The sequence below is a fragment of the Panthera onca genome, chromosome B2, assembly GCF_046562875.1.
Source record: "Panthera onca isolate mPanOnc1 chromosome B2, mPanOnc1 haplotype 2, whole genome shotgun sequence".
Classification (NCBI taxonomy): Eukaryota; Metazoa; Chordata; class Mammalia; order Carnivora; family Felidae; genus Panthera; species Panthera onca.
The window spans coordinates 71,859,658-71,885,637 of record NC_138343.1 but is presented as its reverse complement, the minus strand read 5'-3'; the positions used below and the strand labels follow the sequence as shown (position 1 = coordinate 71,885,637).

The 25,980-nt window shown below is 38.3% G+C and overlaps 1 protein-coding gene and 1 pseudogene across 2 annotated transcripts in view; one reads left to right on the top strand and one right to left on the bottom strand.

Annotated features, from left to right (window-relative positions):
- Nucleotides 1-25,980, bottom strand: part of BCKDHB (branched chain keto acid dehydrogenase E1 subunit beta) — a 210,958-nt gene that overhangs the window by 68,365 nt on the left and 116,613 nt on the right. The window lies entirely within an intron of this gene.
- Nucleotides 7,583-7,961, top strand: LOC132667316 (large ribosomal subunit protein eL33 pseudogene; annotated as a pseudogene).

Below are 25,980 nucleotides of genomic sequence, written 5' to 3'. Positions count from 1 at the left end.
TTACGCTATTCTTTGTGATTCAATTAGATATTCTGATTAAATTGCATGTTTTTTGTCAACTTTAACAGGCACTTAATTTTCATACATTTAAGCACAATGGTACACAACTGCCAAGTCATACTGCTAGCCAAATTTAGTATTTTGATATATTTAGTAAACACCAATATGGTGCCTTTCAACAGGGACAGCTGTTAACCTTTTTAAAATAACCATAAATATAAATAGTAATAATACTTTAAAATTCATTTTCTTTAGAAGAAATGTTTAAAGTTTCAAGTTTTCTTCTGAGATAAACCTATTTCACCACTTGAAAAAAATTTAAAGGAGTTTAAACAACTTTTCAATATGAAAAGCTCAACCTATCAGAGCCAGGAAAGATCACGTAAGGCTGGATTTTCCAGTATCTGCTTCTTCAACTTTCTGCCACTAAGACCTGCTCCAGGATTCTGGCCTCAGGCAGATGGAGCACCAGTGAGTTAGAGGCAACAAATGGCACCAGGGAAAGCTAAGCCAATTAAAGACCAGGGCTGTGAATAACTGTTCTCTGTATCCCCTACCTCTCAACAAAAGGGCTTTGTTCCCTATGGCTCCAGAAGATTTGTCAAGAAAACTTTAAAAGCAATTCTGAAAGGCTAGGAGGAGTAAAATAGCCTGTGGCTGCTAAGTCCGTTAGTACTGGTTGGCCCTGGATTTCTCTCATGGAGTCTCACTTTCTCACTATTTCAGTTAGCCATCCTCTCCCCCAGGGCACCAGCGGCAGCCTATCATAAGAGGAGTTATCAGAATTTCAATACTGAACACTCAGCAAGGTTGCCTACAGCAGACAGATCAAGACACCTCTGTTCTGATGGAACCCTGGCGATGCCTTGTTCCTGGTCTGACTGTTCCATGATGTGTTCCTGTAGTACTTCTTCTACCCAGACGTCATTACAAATGGCTATCACTTCAAGTTCTCTATGCAGGATACCTAGTACGATGCTCAGAATATGGCAGATGCTCCAGAAAAGTTAATTAGATAAAAACCTATTATAAAATAATTTCATTATATTAAGTATGTCCTCCTGTGATTTACTGAAGCTATTGCTTTCTTAGCTAGCTCCATTTTTAAGATAGGCAAAAGTATACTTCAGCACATCCCACAATTTAACTATGAAATAGTAGACTCCAAACTGAGGATATTTTAATGTAGAAATGACAATAAGATATCTGTGGTAATAGCAGGATTGCTAAGTTATACTCTGTTAAAATGACTGCACAGATTTTGGCTGCCCAAACATTGGACATATGTTTTAGTGAATGTAGCCTTTAAAGATTTTAACACAATCCAACCAGGAAAACTGTTAAGCTGTCATTCCAGGAGAAAATGATACAGACAAGCGAAGCATTAAGCTTGCATACGCCTGAATGTGTAACACTGATATTCAAAAAGCAAAATATATAAAATATATATATATTTCTTTCTCAAACTCCATAGCAAGACTTTCTCCTACAGAGCATTTCAACCCACCCAACACAAAGTTCAGTAGCCTATTCTGACTGCTCATAAGATAAATTAAGAAAGTAATACTTTGGGTAGGTAATTTACAGCCCTTTTATACATTGTTTTTATCTGAGTATAAAGCTAATGAAAAGCAAAAGAAACACCATAGCAGGGCCCTTACCATTTCCTTTTGAAATCAAATGTTTATAAATACATATAAGCAGAAGTAATAGTAAAATCACACACCTGTGTTTCATTAATCAAGAATGTATTCATCAGTATTTAAATAATCCAGAATCATTAAGAACATGATTTAAATTAGCTTCAAATATCATTGCGAATGAATTTTTTTTAACGTTTTCTTGTTTAGTAGCCAAATGCATTTGAAATGTTAGCCAGAAAAAAATCACAATTAATCACAGGCTAGCAAATGTGTAATATGCCCAATAACAATTATTAATCTTCATGATCTTCATGCGCAGACCATGTACTGATATTCCACTGGAGAAATACCAATGCTGAAAGAGAAAGAACAGTCATGAACTCCAGAGAAAGTCCGGAAAAGTCCATTTTGGCAAGGATATTAGTGGTGGGGTTACAAATATTTTGCTATTGTAGGAAAGTGGAGTAAATGGAGAAAAACTAAATCCTCGGGGCTTTATCACCCATGTGGAAAAAAGTAGGTAAGGGAGCAAGCAGAGCACAGAGAACTGAGTAAAATCAACAGGAAAAGAATGAACAAATACTACTAACAAAGGCATGAAATGTCTGGGAAAATTACAGACATCTTCACTGGTTCATTCTTGTCTGAATTATTTGTACAATCAGAGCTCAAATATTGAAGAGTCAAGGACAAACTACTCTTGCAAAAATTAAAAGTGGACATCTTTCAGGAGTAATTTCAAACCATGTCAGATAAACATGTTTCTACCAGTCAACCTTACCTTTCTGGCTTGTTTCCTTAGAGTCCCTCTAGGCTTAGGTCACGTAAGACCATTCACTACTCTGTGAATCTGACCCATACTTTCCCACCTCTGACTTCCTTCCCCATATTGGCAGGCATTCTATCCCTCCCTCAAGACCCATCTCACACAATACCTCCTCGTTGGTTCCCTTTTTCATATTATATTATATACATTCTAGCGACCATTTCCTAACAGAATTTGAAGTAGCTGACAATGCAAGGATATTCTATGAAATATAAAACTGGGGTACAAGGGCAAGGGTCAAGTACTAGGGTCAAGGCAACACTCATTGCTATCTCTCTCTTAGGAATACTAGTAATTTACCTTGTGTACATCTGTCATATTAGCCCTTCCAACCACACTCAAAATCACAAATTTGAAGGCAGAAACTGCTTATGTCTATTGTAGAACATACCATATGACAAATATGCATTAAATTGAGAAAATTATGCTCATGTTATTATTTGGAGACAAACGTATATATTATTAAAACAAACAGCTTGAAAACATACTTAAGCATCTTTTTATTTCTTTTTTTTTAAGGGTATTCTTTTTCTTAGAGAGGTAGGTGGGGGTATCTGTACTCTCTCTCCCAGAAGACTCTAACTCATTCAAAAGCACAAAATTCAGAAGGTATCATGTATTATGTACCTAACTACAATACCTAATGTGTGGTTGTGGATGAGGACTCAAGAAATGTTTTAAGGTTCACTTAAAAAAAAGGAAGAAGCATACAAACACAGTGATTTAAATGAATCATTAAACATCCAATACTCTGATGCCCCTAAGCTTTTAGGAGAGACTGCACAGAGCTATAAAATACATTAAAAAAGAAGTCCTTTTAAATGCATACTTGTAACAAAAACATGAACAGAACATTTCCTTTCCCTGGTACTGAACATAAATTTCATTTCTCTATTTATAAAAGGTCATGTCACCATGATGATAAAGGCATTAACTGGACTGGTGGACATTTATTAAATATGCAGTTAAGCCATGAGTAAATATATAAATAAATGTGTCTTAAAAGATCTTTTTTCATTTTCTCCGTTAGCTTAAGCATCATGCAAAACACAACCATCCATAAATTTCAACATGTTTTTGTGCCTAGACAATTTTTCAATGACTAAAGCAGCCATTTCTCAAGCTTTTTTACTGTGTTCATTTTATCATGGCTCTATCGTTTTTCAGCAGGATTTAGAATATTTCCATAAACTCATAACCCATCTCCCCTGCAACTCCTATGCATTTTTTTCAGGAAGAAAAGCTATAACATGTCATTTGGATATGAACATTATTGACTTCCATGTTGTACTATTTTAGAAAACTGTTAACAAGACCTAGTGCAAAGCCAAGCTGTACTTTTGGAAACACAGGGAGTTGTATCTTCTGCATCTTCTAGCCTTAGAACCATGTTGAGTTCTAGGAGACTTTTTCTTTGGAGTTTACAGCAACAGAAGCATTCAGAAATACCACAACTAAAATTCTGCTGTCAATATGATTATACTCTCATAATAAATGAAGAAGCTGGAGTACAATAGCTCCTATACACTTCTTGGCAAATCTAAACCTGATCCAACAGTGAAGACCAATGGTGGTACCATTCCACTACATTTATTAATTCAAGTAGTTTACCTTCACTGAAGTAGTATTATTTTGTTACCATGGTAATATAGACATATTGTGTGGGAGAAGGGGTTGATAATTCACAGATGACTCATGTTTAGCATCTAGGTTATGATTATGGGCTGACTGAAATGTCCATACAGATAGTTTTGTTTGTTCCACTATTTTAATCATTCTTTTTAAAAAAAAAAAAAATTTAAGGTTTATTTATTTTTGAGAGACAGAGAGAGACAGAGTGTGAGTGCGGGAAGGGCAGAGAGAGAGGGAGACACAGAGTCTGAAGCAGGCTCCAGGCCCTACTCTGACCGCACAGAGCCCAATGCAGGACTCGAACCCACGAACCATGAGATCATGACCTGAGCCGAAGTCGGACGCTTAAACTGTGCCACCCAGGTGCCACCATTTTAACCATTCTGTTTAACTGCCCCCAAGTGTTTAACCATTTAACTGAACACTTCTATGGCATTAAGCACATTCATACTGCCGCACAATTATCAGCACCATCCACCTTTAGAACTTTCTCATCTTCCCCAACGGAAACTCTGTGCCCATTAAACAACAACTCCTTATTCGTCCCCTCTTCCAAACCCTGGCAACCAGCATCTACTTTCTGACTCTATAAATTTGACTGTTGTAGGAGCCTCATATAAGTGGAATCATACAATATTTGTCCTTTTGTGATTGGCTTCTTTCACTTAGCATAATGTCTCCAAGGTTCATCCATGTTGTAGCATGTGTCAGAATTTCCCCCCTTGAGGCTGAATACTATTCCATTGCATGCAGGAACCACATTTTCTATAACCATTCATCTCTCAGACATGTGAGTTACTTCCATACTTTGGCCATTGTGAAAATGCTGCTATGAACATGGGTGTAGAAATATCTATTCAAGTCAATGCCTTCACTTCTTTTAGGTATATACCCAGAAGTGGAACTGCTGATCACATGGTAATACTATGTTTAACTTTTTGAGGAATAATCATACCAGTTTCCAAGGCATTTGCACTATTTTACATTCCCACCACCAATGCATAGGGGTTCCAATTTATGTATATCCTCAAAACATTTGTCATTTTGGGGTGTGTGTGTGTGTGTGTGTGTGTGTGTGGGTGTGTGTGTGTTTATAGCAGTCATCCTAATAGGTATATGGTGGTATCTCATTGTGGTTTTCATTTCTATTTCCCTGATGATTAGTGAAGTTTCATCACTGAAAATTCTTTAATCTTTTACTTTTTTTTAAATCAGGCTGTTTGATTTTTGTTGTTGATGCACATCGGTCCCTTTGGGATCTGGAAATAAAATCTCTTCATAATATAACATCCCAAATATAAAAATATATAATCAAACTTAATTGTTCATCATGGCCTCTTTCTTGGAAAACCATGCATCTGGTTTCCTCACTATCCTCTGTTCTGAAACAGACACAAAGACATTTTTTTCCTAAGATCACTAATGCCACATAGATCCTTTCCCAGCTTGATTGTCTGAAATGGCTTTCCTCTCCCGAAAAAAACTTCAAAGGTAAATCAGCCAATTAGAATCATGAAGATAACTTACAGGTAGTAACAGCATCTGTAGTCCACTGCCCAAAAAAACAATGGGGTCTAGCTACATAATAGAGAACCTTCTGAGCTTCCTGTCTTTGTTCCCTACTCTGCCAGTAATTAGGAGATAAAACAACGCCAACTAAGAAAGTCTGGAACATTGGTACCAACCAGAAAAATCACCATCATCTTATTATGTTTCCCATTTAATTTCTCAATTAATTTTTAATGTTGTAAAAATTCCAAGGTCACTGGTTCATGTCAAAAACAATTTATTGAACTGTTCACATGTGCCAATACTAGGGAAACAAAGATGAGTTAACCCAGGTCCCAAAGGACTGTAATATGGGTTGCCACAATGTCCTAGGACAAAACATACTTAGGAAAGAAATTAAAGAATACTGGGATTAAAAATCATGCCCTATTTGTTAAAAACAAAAGTTTTTTAGAATTTTAAACTTTAACTCCTAAGATCTTTTCTAAAATAACATTGAAAAACTGCATTTTTCTCTTCTGAAAACAAACCACAATTACTAATATTCTCTCCTTTTCTATTCATAAGTCTCCACTTGGCAAATTTTTCTCAAGTGTTGACAACAAAGGGAAATACTATGTCTGGCCATCATAAGAGTTCTACAGGGTAGAAACTGATATCATCCCCTGTGCTCCCAGCATACCATGAATAATAAGAAAGTGACCCTAACCAAAACCAGCACGGTCAGCCAGTTACGTTTTACACTGCTGTTTTAAGCATGTATCAAGGGTACAATTTTCCCTGAAGCCAGCTGGTTGTCTACCAAGGTAATACTTCTCTAAGGAATGATCAAAAGTATAAACACTGCTACAATTCTGCATCACCATGGATAAATGCTTTTATTTTCTAAAACCTGGTCCAATTCTGTTGAAGTAAATGGGTTTTTAGTCCATTACAAAACAAAAATCATGTGTAGTTCATAATACATGGGCAAGGCTTAAAATCTTTTGGGTCTTTTTTATGACTCAAAAGAGTAGTATAGTAAAACTCAAAAGATATTTCAGCAAAAGTTATACATGTAGTTTTGAGTATATATTACTAAGATGGCATACAGAAAAATAAAAGTATATAGATTTCATACTTTCATTAAAACCAAGATGATGGGGAGAAGCTATTTATATGACAGGTAAAGTCAGGAAAAGAATCCATCTAGCAGGAATAGTAATATTTGTCTGCAAAACACTCATTGATTTGCTGGAGAAGGTAAAGGGCTCAGAGGTACACATATCTCAAGGTAAGAATTACAGTATCAAAATCCATTGGTAATGAAATACTAGTGAGAAGTTATATGTGGTATAATAGTTTTCCAGAAATAAAACTCAATATTGAAAAATCAACTATATCTAGATTTAAACTTTTTTTTCCCCAGGGAAAACACCCTGAAAATTTCTTTCCTTATAAACCACAAAAATATTAACAGTCCACTCTTGTTTGATGCACAGTTCTCTGTTCTGCAACATTTTTATTGACAAGGACTAATAAAATAGAGTAAGATAACTGTGGCCATTATACCACAAAAAGTAAGACATATCTATTGCAGATAAATGATAAAGTCATTTTTTGAGGGGTGATCTAAGAAGATTTTGTGCTTGTTGATTTACTTTATCATAAGTTGCTCATTTTACTATATCTTTTATGAATATTATTATTATAAGAGAAGATAACATTACTAACCAATGAAATGTTCCACTACTCTAATAAATTTTAAAATATAAATTAAAAAAGAATGAAATAATACCTCATCCATTAAAAATCACAAAATAATTTAAATTTGAATTCTGGTTACAGTAAAAAAACATTGCCTAGGCAATGTAAACCAGCATAAATCTTTTGAGAAACATTTTGGGAATCTATTTATCAAAAGCTACTAATGTTTAGTCTCTTTCTGCCATCTTGGAACCCATGGAGGCCTGCTGAGAACAGGACTCCTGAAATGACAAATATGTCTGGAAGCCTGGGGTCCAAAGCCATTTTTGCTGGTGTAAGTGGGGTCTCCGGAACCAGAGGGAGCACACAGCTCTTCTTAAAATTGAAGGTGTTTATGCTCGAGATGAAACTGAATTCTATCTAGGCAAGAGATGTGCTTATGTGTACAAAGCAAAGAACAACACAGTGACTCCTGGTGGCAAACCAAATAAAACCAGAGTAATCTGGGGAAAAGTAACTCATGCTCATGGAAATAGTGGCATGGTTCATGCCAAATTCCCAAGCTACCTTCCTGCTAAAGCCATTGGCCAGAGAATCCATGTGATGTTGTACCCCTCAAGGATTTAAACTAACTGAAAAGTAAATAAATAAAGGTGTAGATTTAAAAACAAACAAAAAACGCTACTAATTTTTAGACTCCTAGAATAAGCAATCTCAGTTCTGAGATTTACTCTCAGAAAAGAATCCCCAAAATATAAAATATTGGACTTCTGTTTTAAAAATAATCATGTGCAGAGGCACCTGGCTGGCTTACCCAGTTAAGCATCCAACTCTTGATTTCAGCTCAGGCCATGACCTCGTGGTTCACGAATTCAAGCCCTACATCGGGCTCTGCACTGAGTGTAGGGCTTGCTTGGGAGTCTATCTCTCCCTCCCTGTCCCTCTCTCCCACTCATGCTGTCTCTGTCTCTCAAAATAAATAAATAAACTTTTAATTAATTAATTAATTAATTAAAAAAATCATGTGCATATACTTGGTCAAAAAAAAAAAATCAAAAAAAGTTTAAGAAACACTGTTTTAGAAACACGGTCTCACACAAAAGACTCCAATACCATATTTGGTTCATGGGCAAACTGTTTAAAGGGCAAAGCAGAGGGGCACCTGAGTGGCTCAGGCAGTTAAGCGTCGGGCTTCAGCTCAGGTCATGATCTCGTAACACGTGGGTTCAGGCCCCATGTCAGACTCTGCTGACAGCTCAGAGCCTGGAGCCTGCTTCAGATCCTGTCTCCATCTCTCTCTGTTTCTCCCTAACTCGCTCGCTCTCTCTCTCTCTCTCTCTCTCTCAAAAATGAATAAACATTAAAAAAATTATTTTAATAAAAAAATTAAAGGGTAAAGCACAGGCTCTATTGCCTAAGCATCTGACTCTTGATTTTGGCTCAGGTCATGATGTAATGGTTCATGACATCACTGTTCGTGGGACTGAGCCCAGCCCTGCATGGGGCTCTGTGCCGAGCCTGTTTGGGATTCTGTCTCTGTCTCTCTCTCTCTCTCTGCCCCTCCCCCTCTCTCTCTCAAAATAAATAAACATTAAAAAAAAAGGGCAAAGCACTTTAGAAATATTGCACTTAAATGCCTTCCACAGCCACCATACATTGCATAATGTCTAAGACCAATGGCTTCCATAATAATTTTGTTTCATCTGCCTAACTTCTTCAGGCCCCTGAGTTTACAGCCCCTGGTTCAGAGTGGCAGAGAAGCAGGTAGAAAAAGCTGGCAGGGCAGGAGCAGCTCTTACCTGGAAGCAGAGCTCCTATCCTGGCGTTCAGGCTGGGAGCTGCATGGCCTACCCTTTGGCCTGGAAATTCGAGAAAGGGATTCCCCCAGCAAACAAACAGGGCAGAATCAAAGTGAACCCCACACTCTGGCTATTGGCAAATGAGTGCGGACAAAATGATATCGCCCTGTTCAAAGATGAGTAAAGGAAGCAAAACAAAGAATAAACCATAGAGCCTACTAAAAAAAAAAAAAAAAAAAAAAAAAAATGCTGGAAAGTACCCTGTCTCTGAAAATGATCTACTCAAGAGCCAGAAGAAAGTGTTAAGCAACTATTGTGCACTGTCAAGAGAATACAAGTTCTAGTCTCTAAGAGACAGAAATAAAAATTCTAAGGATATTGTATGGTTGGTGAAGGATATAGTTGACCCTCGAAATTCTCACGTGGGAACTAAAACCACAATAATAGAACTAAAATTCACAGCAGTGACAGATCTGGGTATCTTCCCCTACTGCCCTCCACGACCCCGGCGCAGTGACCCACGTTCTGTGGACTTCAAAACTGTATGCTGCATAAATGAGAACAGATTAATTGGACCCCACACATGTGTTAAAAAATACAGGGGCAAGAAACAAGCACACAGGAAGACAAGATGAGTAAGGAGAGGGGTGTTTTCTCTTCCTTCCCTGGCTAGAGCATGGCATTGAGCAGCCTTTCCCTGGCTTCCCTCCACCTCCTTGGACATTGGGGGACCAGTGCTGGGGAAGCACAGACAGGACTTCTTCCCCTTCTCCTTCCATTTTCCTTTTCCCAAAGTCCAGCAGGGGCCTGCTATTGCCCAACCTGGGCTGAAGCCAAGAGGAGCAAGGAGCAGGAGCAAGGAGCAGGAGCAAGAAGGAGGTTCTTCTAACAGTCCAATGGCAACTTCAGGGCTTGGCAATCAGACATTGCCTACAAATAGCTTTCTTTTAGGAAGAGACACAAAAGAAACGTCTCAGAACCCTGGGGAGTAACGTGAGCAACCGAGACAAAAGCAAGTGGTGGGAGTGTGGACAACCAGCAAACAGAGTCTCCAACCTAGGTGGTCAGACTTTTTGTTTTTAATACTGTGAAAGCCAAGCAAAATATGCCTCCAGTCCGGATCTGCCTGAGAGTTGCAACCTATACTTTAAGGAAACATCTTTCTGGCAAAATAACACTTCTTTTTTTTTTTTTCCAAATGTCAGGATGCACTTTCTGCCATGTTATCTTTACCACAAAATTATACACTGAGTTAGGCAGCCTTCCACCCTGGCCTTACCAAACATTTTGCGGATATTTAGCAGGATAAACATCCATTCTGTTGAACGTTACATTTAGCAGAGCAGACCCAGTGTTTCAGAAGAAAAACATTTGAGCCATTTCTTCACCACGTGTTTCTAAAACCCAGAAAAACAATAAGCTATCCAAGATAACGTGTAAACTAAGTTTTCGGTAGTCCTGCTGTATGCTCCAAAATGACATCATAAGTGGACAATTACAGCACTTGAAATTTTACGTGTGCAGGAAAAAACAAGTAGCCTACAGCTCTGAAACTCTTCCCTGCAATGCGCTCAGTAACTGTGTCCTACATGGCCTGACCACGAGAACTCCAGTGTGTTTGTACCCTAGGGAAGGGCTGAAAATCAGTGTGCCAATTATTGTTAGTCCTTCATAGATTACAACTTTTTTCTCCTATCAAAAACATAATTTTCTAGGAAATTTTCTTTATGTAAAAGGGAATCTATAAAACTCTTTATTACTCCCATCACCACCACCACCAATTTTTGCAAGTGTAAATTGCTAATTGTGGCCATCAATATTGGACCTGGGCCAGGCCAACAGCAGTGAGAGTAACGTCCAAAGTTGGTGTGCCTGCCTTAGCTACAAGGAACAGGTAATAACAAGGAGGCATAGATGCCGTGACCAACATTTTCAAGCAGAGGAAGAGAATGAAGGTGGTTCCATGAAAATAATCAGGTTTATTTCAGGACCCACACAGAAAAGGGGCTGGAAAATCCAAAGATCCAAATGATGAGGATAGGACCATAAGGTTCTCCTAACAGTCATAATGTGGGCTCAGGACGATGGGTAATTACCACCTGACCACCACTGCTACCATCCTCCCAAAGGTTACCAACCCCCCTATCTGGTACATCTTAGGTTCAAAATGCTCAAAAATAAAGGGTTTTGTCCCTCACTAATCATAAATTCATTTCTGTTAGGCATAAAAATGGATGTTATTGAATCTATAATACATTTCCCCTTTAGTTCTAATGGTGATTAATGTTATAATTATTTCCAGTGGATTAAGGGAAACATACTAGGGTTTTGTTATTCTTTCGAGTTCTAAAAAAAAACTTATAAGAAATCACTCATAAATCTCTGTCTTAAAGAAAAATAACCATTTTTTCACATCTATTATTTAAAAAATGCATGACCTGGAAAATACGTGTGCTTGCTTCTATGCACACCTTTTTTTCACACTTCTTTATCGATACTATTAGAAGTTCATATATTTTAAACGACAGCTTCAAATGAAACCAGGAAACCTTCACGAGCATGGAATATTAGCATAACCTTTAATGTTATTGCTCCCCAGTCCCACCCTCCTTCAAAGGAGGGAGTCACTTTACACCAGGACAGCCAACCATAATTCTGAAATCAGAACAGGGCTGGTTCTGCATGACCGACACTGAAACCATAATATTGTAGCTGGCCTGGGCCAGCAAGTTACCCTGCTCACTGAACAAGGCAGTGGGGAGGGAAGGGTGGCTGGGGAACACCATTTGAGACATAAATCTGCAGATTCTCAATAAGCTACAGCCACTTAGAGCCAGTAACCAATCTGAGAAATGTCAAAGACCAGTTCTTTGAATAAAATTAAGTGGTGGTATCAGTAATACTAATAAACATATCTGCCTTCAATACTGAACTGTTTGGGTGACTTTTTTAAATCATGAGTTAAGTCTTCAACAAGAAGACAAGGTCATGGAGCTGGCATCTATCTTCAAATAATCATCTTTATGTAAAGAACTCTAAAGAGAAGTCAAATTCGCCAACAGGTGTCCCTAGCATACATTCCCATCTTTTCTAAAACACATATTCAGTTTTGAAATAGAGACAACATAACCGGTGCAATGCACATAGGTGGGGTGAGGGGGGTGTAGAAAGACTCAGATTAAAATGAAACCTCGATTCTCATTACCAGCTATGTGGCTTAAGGTAAGTAAGATAACTTCTCTGAGCCCAGGTTTTCATCCATAAAATGGGGATCGTATTGCCTACTTTCAAGGTTGCTGTGAGAACCACTAATTCCATACATGACATGCCTGGCACTAGAAAGTACTCACTTAAATGAATGATAATAGCTGCTTGCCTTTATCATCATCATCATCATCAACACCAAACTATATGAACTTAAAGACTGGGAAACTGGTCCTAAAAGGATGGATGACCCTAGCCAATGTGACGAATACCAATTTGGGGGGTTAAGTAGATTGTGGTCCCTAAACAAAATTGAACCTCATTTGAATTATGTGATTCCTAAGGTAGCATCTGGGCTCCAATAGATTGCAAGCCCTCGCTGAGTGGAGAGTTTATAACTACAGGCTCCAAATCACCATCCACTGTCAGCAATGAACAATAGTGGTGGGCCTGAGGGGACACAGGAGGTAGACCTCAGAGAGAGAGAGAGTGTGTGCTTTCCCAGGACCCACGATCTAAGCCAGTACGCTGCAAACTGCACGCACAGAGGCCCTTGTCCCATGTGTCTCAGCTTGAATAATGTTCAGATAAACACCATTTAAGAGAAAAATTTTGAAAACTAATTTATGAACTTATTCTGACACTTAAATGTGCATAAAATAAAATTCCTTATGTATATAGCTCTTATACAACCATACACCAAAGAAATTTCGAAGAACATATAAAAAAAAAGCAATGAAATTTATACCAATAATATTAACTTAATAGCACCTCCTGAATCTCAGTCCCTGAAGAAAAGTCAAAATGAGGAGGTTATGACAGAATTATTGATATTGCTTTACCTACTTTGTTTTCATGTACACAGTGTATTAAGTATAGTCTTTATGTTCAAGAGGTCAAGAGAGAAAGGTTCCCAGAACAAGGACAGGATCTGACCTGAGAGAAGTTAAAGAATGATCCATTAACACGGGGTATTCTCCATTCCTAGTGTCCTGACCATAGGATGCCATCCCTTAGGACATCTTATAGCAATAGCCTTATGTTGGGGGGAGGGGGGACATCAAATGAAGCAAACCATAATTAGAACCACAGTGACATCCACTCTAACTCCAGCCTGGGAGAAAGTTCTAGGGAGGAGTTTGAGAGAGAATTACAACCAAAGAGTTATAACATGAAGTTGAAGAATATGGTTTATACTTTCATGTGTTAATTTGAGTTTCAGGGATAGAATATACTAGTGCTGCTCAACTGTTGCCCTGTCGTCATGGAATAAATGTTGATACCACCCCTATAATGCCTGTTCTCACAGGATCACTGTATAGGAGTTAACTGGGAATCTTGGGCCGAGAAAAGGCAGATCCTCACGCTCCTGGTGCTTGGGTGTGGCTCAGAGCCATCTCTACCCCCAAGGCATCCAACCCACCAGAAGAGCAAAGTAGAACAGTGTCAACATCAAGAAAGGTGGGAAAGAGAGGGTCAGTAATCATTGTTTGCTGCTTCACAATTTTTTTATTCCACACAGAACTACAGGCTAGTGATGACAAAATGTTTACAAGTCTTTTCTTAAGTTTATTTTTGAGAGAGAGAGAGAGAGAGAAGGAGGGAGGGAGAGAACATGCGCACAAGTGGGGGAGGGGGAGGGGGAGGGAGGACAGAAGATCTGAAGCGGGCTCTGTGCTGACAGCAGAGAGCCTGATAGGGGGCTCAAACTCATGAACCCTGAGAGCACAACCTGAGCCAAAGTCAGACACTCAACAGACTGAGCCACCCAGGCACCCCAAGTTTGACTCTTTTTAAGGAAAGAAAGTTTTGTTGAAGATTTTCTCTGATATCTTTCTAAACAAAGAAGGAAGTGTCTTAATCCATTACTATACCCCTTATTTGTAATCAGTGTTCTACTGGTTTTCTACGAGTTAGATGAACAACTGCCTAAGTCCCTTCAAGCTCCAAAAGCCCCTGAAAATATGAATCCTTTGCTCAGTTTGGTGACCTTCTCTCTCAGATACCTCCACTATGAAAAGCTGACCAGGAGCTGGTGAAAACAACCTGCCACTGATCTCTGACTGCTTTTGAACTTTCAGGCAGAAATGGTGCCTCATTCGTCTCTTCATTTAATTTTGTTTCAGTCAAGCAAAGAAAAGGAAAAAGTCTGTGAACAAAGTAATGCAGAGGATGTATTATAGAGACAGAACAGTAAGTGGAAAACTTAGTACACCTAATAGGGAATATTTAAAGGCAGAATTGAGGGGCACCTGGGTGGCTCAGTCGGTTGGGCGTCCAACTTCGGCCCAGGTCATGATCTCATGGTTCGTGGGTTTGAGCCCTGCGTCGGGCTCTGTGCTGACTGCTCAGAGCCTGGAGCCTGCTTTGAATTCTGTGTCTCCCTCTCTCTCTGCCCCTTCCCTACTCACGCTCTGTCTCTCTCTGTCTCTCAAAAATAAATAAACATTGAAAAAAAATTTAAGACAGATTTGAAATCCTTAGAATGTGCATTACTGTTAAACATAATTCCCTGATTTACAAGTTATATCATAAAAAAAGAAAAAAAATGTATGAGTTGCCTGACACAAGGGATTTATATATCTTATATACATACATATATGTAGATAGTATTGTATGTATGTGTGTGCATATGTATATATATATTTTGGGGATAAGGTATGTGGAGGTGTGCAGACAGAGATATTAAAGAGGAAGTAGGAATTTTTTTTTTAAGTAGTCAATCAGCCAAATGTAAGAATGTAAGCCTCATACAGAAAGGGCTTTTTCTGTTTTTTTTAAATTTTTTTTTTATGTTTATTTATTTTTGAGAGAGAGAGAAAGAGCATAAGTGAGGGAGGGGCACAGAGAGAGGAAGACAGAATCTGAAGCAGGCTTCAGGCTCTGAGCTGTCAGCACAGAGCCCAATGCGGGGCTCAACTCACAAGCCATGAGATCATAACCTGAGCCAAAGTCAGACACCCAAACAACTGAGCCACCCAGGTGCACCAGACTTTTTCTTTTCTTTTCTTTCTTTTTTTTTTTTTCTTATGACTGGGCCTTGGTGCCTCAGTTGTCAAAGGGCTAAACATTTTTTTTTTTTCCTTTTTAAAAGTAGTCTCATATATAACAAAGAAACTGCAACTCTAACGGGAAAATTTATTTTTCCAAATTTACTATTTATTCCCCAGCTTCATTGAGGTATAACTGACATATAATACTATGTAAGTTTAAGGTGTGTGATGTATATGTTGCAAAATGACTACCACAATAAGGTTAGCTAACACATTCATCACCTCACGTGGTTATAGTGTGTGTGTGTGTGTGTGTGTGTGTGTGTGTGTGTGTGTGGTGAAAACGTTTTAAAGATCTACTCTCTTAGAAACTTTCAAGTATACAATACAGTATTGTTAACTATAATCATTGTGCTTCTTACAACATCCCCAGAACTTACCAGTCTTACAACTTGAAGTTTGTACCCTTTGACTACCTTTACTCTTTTTCCCCACCTCCTACACCTTGCTCCTGGCTACCACCAATCTGGTCTCTGTTTCTATGAGTTTGAGGTTTTTTTCAGATTCTACATACAAGTGAGGTTATATAGTATTTGTCTCTCTCTGTGTGAAATTTATTTTTAATAATGTAGGTATTCACATTTAAGCAACTGGAGAAACCATAAAATTGTGCAAGAAACCACTAGATTTTAAAGTAAAATCACCCACCATAATATGCAAATTTGAAAACATCCTCTCCTGTTACCCAATAATTGTATAATTAGAAATCTGTTTTGAACAACATTGTTGTCCAAAAAAAGTATACTATGAGACAGTGCATTTATCATGGCTAAACAATATTAACAATTATATCTCCTGCCTGAAACGCTAACAGATGTCAATTGGTTTTTTAATTTTAAAAGTATGACTTCAGTCTAAAAGAGCTACCTGATTTCTCCAGCACAGAGAAAAGTGCTATTTAGCTGAACCTAGGAAGAACTACCATGACACTGTTTTCTTTCTAAATAAAAAGCTAAACTATAAAAAACATTACAAAAATTGGCAATTTCGTGAATTTAAATAGAGGTTTACGTAAACAACTTTACATATATACATATACACATGCATACATATAGGTATATAGACCTAATTACATATACATGCACACACATATATATAAATGCAACATTAAAGAAGTTAAATAACGTGAAACATTTTTGCCAACTTTGAATTTTATTGACTTAATTAAGCTTACTATTCAGCTGCCAATCTGAAGACCCAAAGGGAAATTAATGGTTTCTCAAAGACAACTTCCAACCTTTAGGGGTGTAAGATAATAGAAAATACATTTGGTTTCTGCCCCCAGTTCTTTGCACAGAGATCTAAAACCTTATCATCCTGTAACACGGAAAACTGCTTGCTCCATATTTAGTTTTTTCCCTACTGCACACTGTAATGTCAGGCTCTTTAGTGATGAACTATCTATGGTGATCTGAATTTTGTCCTTTCATTTTTTGTAAATCAAAGTATTTGAGAAATTAATACCAAAACAGTTTTTAAAAACAGAAGAAGAGAGGCCACTATGAATGGAAAGAAAGAATTGAATGTGAAAAACCCTTCATGGAAGATTCATTTTTGGCAAACTCTAGAAGGATGGCTACTTTTAACAGATTTTGAGAAAAATATTAGTAACAATGTTATAATTCTCATAAAGAATTATATAGGACACATCTCTTTTCCATACTTCAGTTTATGTAGGTGCAATGTACACTCAGGAAAGCTAATAAGGTACAAAATCAATAAAAATAACACTTGGGCTCTGCCTAAGGAACTTAAAATCTAGAAAATCATTGAAGGTATATTTTAAAGTATATAGAGGGGCACCTGGCTGGTTCAGTTGGTTAAGCATCTGACTTCGGCTCAGGTCATGATCTCACGGTTTGTGAGTTCAAGCCCAATGTTGGGCTCTGTGCTGACAGCTCCGAGCCTGGAGCCTGCCTTGGATTCTGTGTCTCCCTCTCTCTCTGCCCTCTCCCCCACCATGCCACTGTCTCTCTCTCTCTCTCTCTCTCTCTCTCTCTCTCTCTCTCTCAGAAGTAAATAAACATTAAAATAACAACAACAACAATAATAATAATAATAAAATATATAGATAAAACATATACAACCTGTAGTGTCAATACAATCAGATTCATTTTTAAACAAATAATGAACACTGTGCTCCAAAATACCAAAACCAAGAGAGCACACTGTCCACACTGTATGTTAGCCAATTTGACAATAAATTATATTAAAAAAAATTTAAATATACCAATATGCTATTCTAGTCATAAATGCTTAATGCACCTTTGGAATTTTTTGTAATTAACTTTAAAATTTGTTTATGGACAATTAAAAAGATCACTCACATTAGTTTACAATCACACTTAATAATACAGAATTTGGAAAGAAAAATAAATTCTCAAAAAGAATCTGATTAAAAACCATGACGTGTAAAAACAACAACAAAAAAAAAAACAGGTTCACTAAAAGACAGAGGGATAGGATTAGGATAAAATAGATATGGGTATAAAGTAACAATAATATATTAAGATACTAAGAAATCAGAGGAGAAATTTTTAGTTTCTTAGATTTAATTATAAACAGGGAAAAGGTTCTGTGGCCCATCCTATATGATCCTATATGCACACTGCATAAAAGCCTAAATCAAACAAACATGAACATTGATACACCTTAGTTATTTTATAATAAAGGAAGGATCATGATTATTTCAACAGAGAAATGACTATTTATGAAATGTTGCCTAAAGATAACTTAATTCAATTTCTGAAGATATTTTAAAAGCATATTTCTATTTCAACAATATTTAAGTTTTAGAAAACTTGATAGGAATTAATGATCTATAAAAGCTAAAATTTACTATCTTCTCCTTTAGGGTTAAAAACAAGTTATGGCTTACAATCTTCTTTCACTGGGTGCCTGGGTGGCTCACGTTGTTAAACATCTGACTGGCTCCAGTCATGATCTCATAGTTCGTGAGTTTGAGTCCCATATCAGGTGAGGTCGAACCCCACTGTGGATGAACACAAGCCCAGCTCTGGATGAGCATGAGCCCGCTTTGGGTGAGCCCCACTTCTTTCTCTCTCTCTCTCTCTCCCTCTGTCCTTCCTGGGATTCCACCCCCTCCCCACCCCCACCCCCACCCCTTGCTCACTTGCGCCCTCTCTCTCAAAAAAAAATTTTTTTTCACCAATGTTCATTATGAAAACTACATAATATTCAGAAAAACATTATATATACAGCCATGAGTTTTGGACCAAAGATCCCCTGTGATTAGTATATTTAAAAAGATATATTATTTTGATGCATGATAAAGTGACATGGAATAACATGACATGTTACAATTTTCCCTACCACCCATGCCCACTCTCCTGGAGGTGATTTTTCTTTTGGAATTTCATCCCCTTTCTGTAAGGTGACATATTGAAGGCGCCATCAACCAAAGCACCTGACATTCTCTTGAGCAAGGAACGAACACAGAGCCCAAAGGCTGACATATGAATAAATGGCATGTTTGCACAAAGGTCAAAATCTCCTTGACACCCCCCCGGCCCGGCCAAAGTGACAACTGAAAAGACCATCCACTACTTGCTGCAACTTTCTTTCATCTCCAGATCTGCTGGGTATCCTGTTCTTCTAAGATACTTCTCAGCCATCTTAAGTCTTAGCATTCGTTAAAATTTAACATCTGCATGGCACACTAGGTTTAGAGGGCTAGACTGCTAACAGGCTGGAAGAAATGGCCCCAGGAACCACCCAGCCGACCTTAGACTAAGGGATCAATATTTATTCCCAATAGATCAATATCTATAACCCACTATAAGCACATCAGTGTGCTTTGGCACTGCTCGAAGAGGCTTGATTCTTCTGACTGTACTCAAACTGCAAACTGCAAGGTATCCTAGATCACTCCTTTGCTTAACTAAGCCTGAGTAAGTTTCTCTAGCTTGCAATTAAAACACTGATGTAGAGTCTGGAAGAAATTGATGGAGAGGATAGTGATGATGATCATGAACAGGATGCTGATAGGAGGAAGAAGTGAGGAAAGAAAAAGAAGAAAGAAAAGGAAAGTCTACACTGTAAGAAACTTTACAATGAGGCATGTCTAAATGGCTTTGCTTTAACTGTGTGATGGCAGATTTTAATCATTCAACTATATTTTTAATGATTAATATTTATCTGTTACTTTTAGTGTCTTACTTTTAGTATCTCTTAGATTTAAATAAAATTAACATTTTCAAAACTTGCAATGCTGAGAATAATTTAAATTTAAATTGTTGCAAATATTAAACATATTTTCAGAGAGAAGTAGCTATCTGTGATGGTAGCCATATATCACCCTAGTTTTGTGCAAAGTAGATAAGCTCTATTTGATGCTTTTAAAAACAATTTATTATTTTTCCTCAGTTTCTGTTCAGAAAACAGTGGAGAATTAAGGTACTTTCCTAATTCTATAACCATGTTCAGTTCAGGACACAGTCTTATTCATCAAATGCTAATGACAAAATAATCTGAATGATCTCAGCAGTAACATTGTTTGGATTTGAATTTCTCTAGAAACCACTCAATTTGCCACTTCATTTAATATACACAAAAATAAATCCCAGTGTTGTCTGAAGGAAATTTTGGAAATTTTACTGTAAAATGCAACTTCAGCACCGGCTTTAGACTTGGGCAGCTTGGATCAACCCCCAGCCCTGCAGCTCACGCATTGTGTGAACATGGGCAAGTGTCTCGACCTGAGCCTCAGTTTCTTCATCTATAAAATGGATGCAGCAGGAGTGCCTATCTAGTGCCGACCTAAGAGCACCGTTGGGATGTTTAAATGAAATAATGTACAGAAAGGGCTTACCATAATGCCTGGCACCACAGTAAGCATTCTGTTAGCTGTTGTTAGGGCATAAAAGTGACTTTCTGTTCTGTGTCAGTTCTTATTCTCTTTACTTACAGTAGTTTTTAAATATTTATATGATAAAGTCCCTACTGACTTTTATGCAGCAGCAGCACAACCCCCTAAATTAACAGCTCAGTCAAAAACCTGTACACAGCTTATGAAGAAAGTATTTTTGTGAGTTTAATTGGAGTTTTAATAATTTAACTCCCTGTTATTACTTTACAAATAATATATGCAGGAATCAACCATCTGTTGATGTTGGTTGCTACCAACACTATGAAAACAAACAGAAATACATAAAAGAAGAAGATGGTCTTTAAGACACGAAGCGTAGTTTTCCATGAGAATAGACAGTATGAGTGACACTTGAACTCTGAGGCCAGGGGTGAAAGTTGTTTTCTCTAAATTGTACATAATCTCCTTGGTTCACACAATAAACATATGGCCGAAGGAGAAAAATCTAAACACAGAAAGGATGCATGATTCGCACCCCCTAGAGCAACAGAGAGCTGGGAAACTGGGAGCATTTGGTTACAAATATCGTCTTCAGAGAATTTTGCCTTTGTCGTGGGTCCCTGTGACACACTGAGTGCTCTGGAGGCATTTTAAAAAAGTTTATACTGTCCTCTCACCTGGCACAGGACTCCTTAAGACATAATTCAGTTGTAAAATATCAATTCAGCAACATGCTCTACTTGTGCATATTTACCTAAAAATGATAGGACTGTTTGTGACTTCACAGTTCGCAGTGGCTATTCAAACTGAGATGAGTCAAGCTCAAATGAGTCACAAGATGCATTTCTAACAAGAGGACTGAGATTTTTAAATAGTAAAATAAAATTGAATTTCAGAGCTTAGAAAATGAAAAGATCAATCATTTCTGTGTATTGTTTTGGATATGAGGAATCCAGGGTGCACAAAGTTAAATGGCTTAGCCAAGGATTCTACCTCTTTAGTAAAGCCAAAACAAGAATCCTAATCTTCAACTTGGCAACAATTCTGAAGCCGTTATCACACAATTCCTGAGCAAATAAACAATCTATAGCATTTAAACCATAAAAATCACTATGCACTTTTACACAACAATCACATTAAATCCTGACAACCTTGAGTTGGCCTTACGGATGAGGAGTCAGGACTGGAGAGGTTAATTAACTTGACCCAGACACAGGGGGCCAGTAAGCAAGCTTGGATAAACACTCTATCCACTCACTGCACCACGGAGACTCTCGTGAGAGGAGACTCATAGTTACCATACTATACTTACTCCACATTTCCTGTACTGTATAACACCAAATTAGCCCAAATCTAGTTCTATCGCAAATGATAAAATACAGTTGCTGGTTCCAAAGTGGCCTATTCATTCCAACCAAATGACAGAAGTACACAGAAAAGGCCCTCGCCTCCCTCAGCTGTCCAGATACCACTCTTCTTGTCCCCAGGAGGAAAAGCAGTACAAAGACCTCCAAGCTCTGGTATTCTCTCCTTTCTCTGCAAGCCCCCCCATTTCTGTTAATCAAGGCTGTGATCAGATTTTGAGAACATAGGTATGGATGCCTCTGAGTGTGGGCTGAATACATGTGACAAAGGCTTGAATCCATCTTTCTTCCTCCATTTGGTAGAATGAGATTAAGATTGGGGTTGGAAGTCATAATAGCCACAGTACTATGAGGCACAGAGAATGTGCAGTAGCCACAGACAGGAAGACATGCTGGAAGATCCGTGAGAAGAGGTGGTACTACCAGCCTTAGCTCTCCCCAGCTGCAGGTCAGGGACACTAGGCTATGAGGAAGGGCGCCAGAGGTCAGGGAAGAAATAGAGCCAACCAAAAAGGATGCTAAATACTCTCACAGGCTGCTCCCCAGGCCACTGTGAACTAGAAGAGGGAGGAAGCGTGGGAGGTGAAGAAAAGAAAGTGAGCAAAGGGAACAAAATCCCTGTCCTCACCGAATTTGCACTGCAATAGAATAATTAATAGCATCCTTTCAGAGCAACATATATACAGGCCAGTGCTTGCCATGGACATATCTTATAAATAGTCTATTAACTGGGGTACTAATTCAAAGAGGACTGTTTCAAGCTACAAGTTTATTCAGCCACTAGAGCAGGTAACTTATCAAGTTACTTTCTTACATCCTTTTTCTTTATGAACTATAAGAGAGTATGCATTAAAAATTATTAAGTACTAGCTCTCATGTTTTAATATTTTTACATTCAAATTATTATAACAAGCTCATATTTGCCTCACTTGAACACCACTCTCCTACCTCCAACCCCAAGAGTATTCTCAGATAACTCTTTTGTATGGTCTGCCTTAAAACACTTGGCACATAAGGAACTAGCAGCAATTCCTGTGAAATGGCTGTGTCATAACCACGAGCGAGGTCATTCTCTGGAGTGCAGCATCCCCTTCGTTTATATATAATTCACACAGAGAAAAACAAGATTTGATTTGAACCTAGCAGCTATTTGTGCTTTTATGTGCAGGACATAATTAAAAAAACCCAAAAACAAAAAACAAACTATAAAATTACTTAATAGATCTTCCAAGGTAAGTAACCTGCTTCCTAAATGGGGATCAGGATAATTGCAGAAACAAATGTACTTTTCAGTTGTTTGGGAAGAGAAAAGCTAATGTAGCTCCTCCAAACATGCTTTACATAAACTCAAGAGAAGAACTTGCTCAGGTGGCTTTATCTAGCCCATAGGACATTTAGCAATGTCTGCAGACAGTCTGGGTTGTCACAGCTGAAAGCAGGAAGGGCAAGGAATGAAATGCTATTACCATCTAGTGGGTAGAGACCAGGGATGCTGCTAACCATCCTACAATGCACGTGACAGTCCCCCACAGCAAAGAATTATCTGAAACAAAATGCGAGTGGTGCCAAGGTGGGGAAGCTCTAGTCCAAGTCTGTCATTGATTGTCAAAACTGTAATTTCCAGAAAGTCCATCAATGACACTCAGCACGTAGACACCTCAACATCATGATAGCTATTTTGAGGGGTCTCCCCCCACCAGGATATCTGTTTACAGAAGAATAACCACAGCAAGCCTGGTAGTTACCCAACATGGAATTCATCTCCCTTTTCTTTCATTCACTCCCTTGGCTTCAATCTGCCACTTGGAGTCCAAGCATCTCCTAGTCAAGCTTTCCCCATATCCCAAACTCAGAGCAATCTCTCACTACTCCCTGACTCTGCCCACCCTCCTCCTCCACTCCACCTCTGTGTTCCCAGCCTTGGTGAATGGCACCACTACTGACCGCAACTCAATTAGGAAGCCTGGACACCCGGGGCTCATCCCCCTCCCCAGTACCATCACTACACTTTGCACATAACTGGCACTTGATCTGAATGTTGAATTCGAATCAATCTTTTTTCAAACCAATGTGTAAGTGATAAGCTCAAGGAAGACTGGAGAAAAAAATTAAAACTATGCAGCAGAGAATGTAGTTCACACTTGGAAACATTTCCCATGTTCAAACAACAGGAAGAGTCACAGACCCAAAGAGAACCAAAGAAGTCCCAGGACATGGTTTAAAGAGTGGAAAAGATGCTGAGATAACAAATGAAACTGACCATCCAGGGTGCTGATTTTAAGCTTACTTCCTCTAAAAAAAAATCAAGCTTTCCAGGCATGAATACCTCAAACCAATGAAACAAGAGAAAAGTATATGAAAGAGAAAGAGAGTACAGCAGGAGAGCTAGTCAAAATTTAAAAATAACAACCTAACACTTGCATAGAGTTGATGCTTGCAATGTTCACATATATTATCTCATTTTATTCTTTGAAAGACTCTGAACAAGCAGGCCCTCAATCATTCTGAATGTTAAGTAGCAGAAAACATCAACAGCAGCCTGACACAGCCAGGGTCAAGTGGTTCTCATCATCACACAGACTTCCACTAACAGCCATGAGCAGCAATTCACAGTCGCGATCATCCAAGGAGCTGCTATTTCAGGAACTGAACAGGGTCACTTCAAGAATCATTTCTATTCATTTTACATCTCTAATAATAGAATTTGGTTGGCTGCTGACATCCTTCATTGAGTTTCCAAAAGTACAGACAATATGCTTTATTGTCATAAGTGAGTCATTCTGTCTGTTTGAGAGATAAGATTCTGGAAGCTTTAAATAAATTGTAAAGACATCCATGTGAATCAGAGAGGAATCAGAATTTAAATTTTGACCAACAGTTTCCCCTCAACATCTAACATTAGCTCACCTATAACACATCTTTGACAAACTAATAATTCTGTTTATAAATATGCATGGGTATCATCAGCCTGACTCATCACAAAGTTAGGGCTATAAATGATGGAGGACTCATCTCCTGTGACATAACAACTCAGGTCTAGGCAATAAGATTTAACAGGATAGTATTTTTGAAATAGGACCTGATTTGTTTTTCATTCTTCCTGATTTTGTTGCTGTACCCAGTAAGGATGAGTCACCTTCAGCTTTGGGGGACAGGCAGATATAGCCAAAAACAAAGACTTTGTTGTTCAGATCTAACTTTCCAAATAGAATTTTTAAAACAAGATCAGCAGAAGCAACTTTCCTAAAACCCATACTCCGTATTGCAAGAACTTGAGAGAGAAATGTCCCAAAAGCATTTGACTTGCAACACCTACAATTGAGAGTTCATGTAAAAGTTACTCACAGAGTATGACAACAGCACAACATAGTATTAGAGCAGTTTTCCTGGCTCTAGGAAAACAGACAAAAGTCTGATTGGCTGGTAGAAAGAGGTAAGGACGACAATGTCTAGGTCCTTGAAGGTGTGTATATGCAAGTGAATGCCTGTAGGGGGATAAACAGGAGATGGGAGTGGAAAGATGGTAAAAAAAAAAAAAAAAAAAAAAAAAAAAATTCAGATAGACTGAGAAGGGTATCCATAAACATTAGGGGCTTGTGCCCAGCTTCCTATCTAAACACCTCTGGGAGAACCATTTTGATGGTTAGGTTGGGTAGTCAGTGTTGGGTAGATACAGAGCAGCAGTGGTGGCAAAATGGGATTAAGATCTCTGTGCTTCCCTATCATCCCCGGGAGCCAGGATTTCTTTGGATGTCAAAGAAATCCAAAAACATTCCCATGGCCCCTTCAAGGGAGGTCTGGCAGAGCTTTTGCTGCAGCAATGGCAGACAGGGTGGGGATACTGAGCATGGAGAACTATGGGGTCAGCCAATGAATCCAGCAAGCAGTCATCATGGTTTTAGCTCACCTAAAAAAATAAATAAATAAAAACAACCATAGATGCGGAAACCTGAAGACAAAGGCAAAGCCCTATCAGGATGAGACACATGAGAAAGGCCAGGTAGGCCCAGGGGACAAATGATTTAGATGGACACCTTCCTTCTTCTAAGGCTTTCCCTACATTGAGACCATCTGGAGTGTGCTGGGGAATGGTGGGAGTGGGAGTGGAGGAAGAACCACAGAATGGGAACAGCTCTAAGAATGACTATGAGTTTTGCATTACATCTTGCACTTGACTAGGTTTTTACTCCCAAGTGCTAAGGAGAGATTAACTTAAAGGAGCAATATTACATGTTTGCTCATACCAGCAGAAAAGGAGTTTCCAGAGCTAAGCTGAGTTCAGTTACAGAGAAATATAGTCACATTTCTGCACACCCACAAATGTATAAATTTGACATTGCTGAACAGTTTGAAGTTTTCACAGGTTAGAGCATCACAAATTATTAGAGCAAGATTATCTTAAAGTATGATTCCCACATGTTGATCTTAAAATGTCT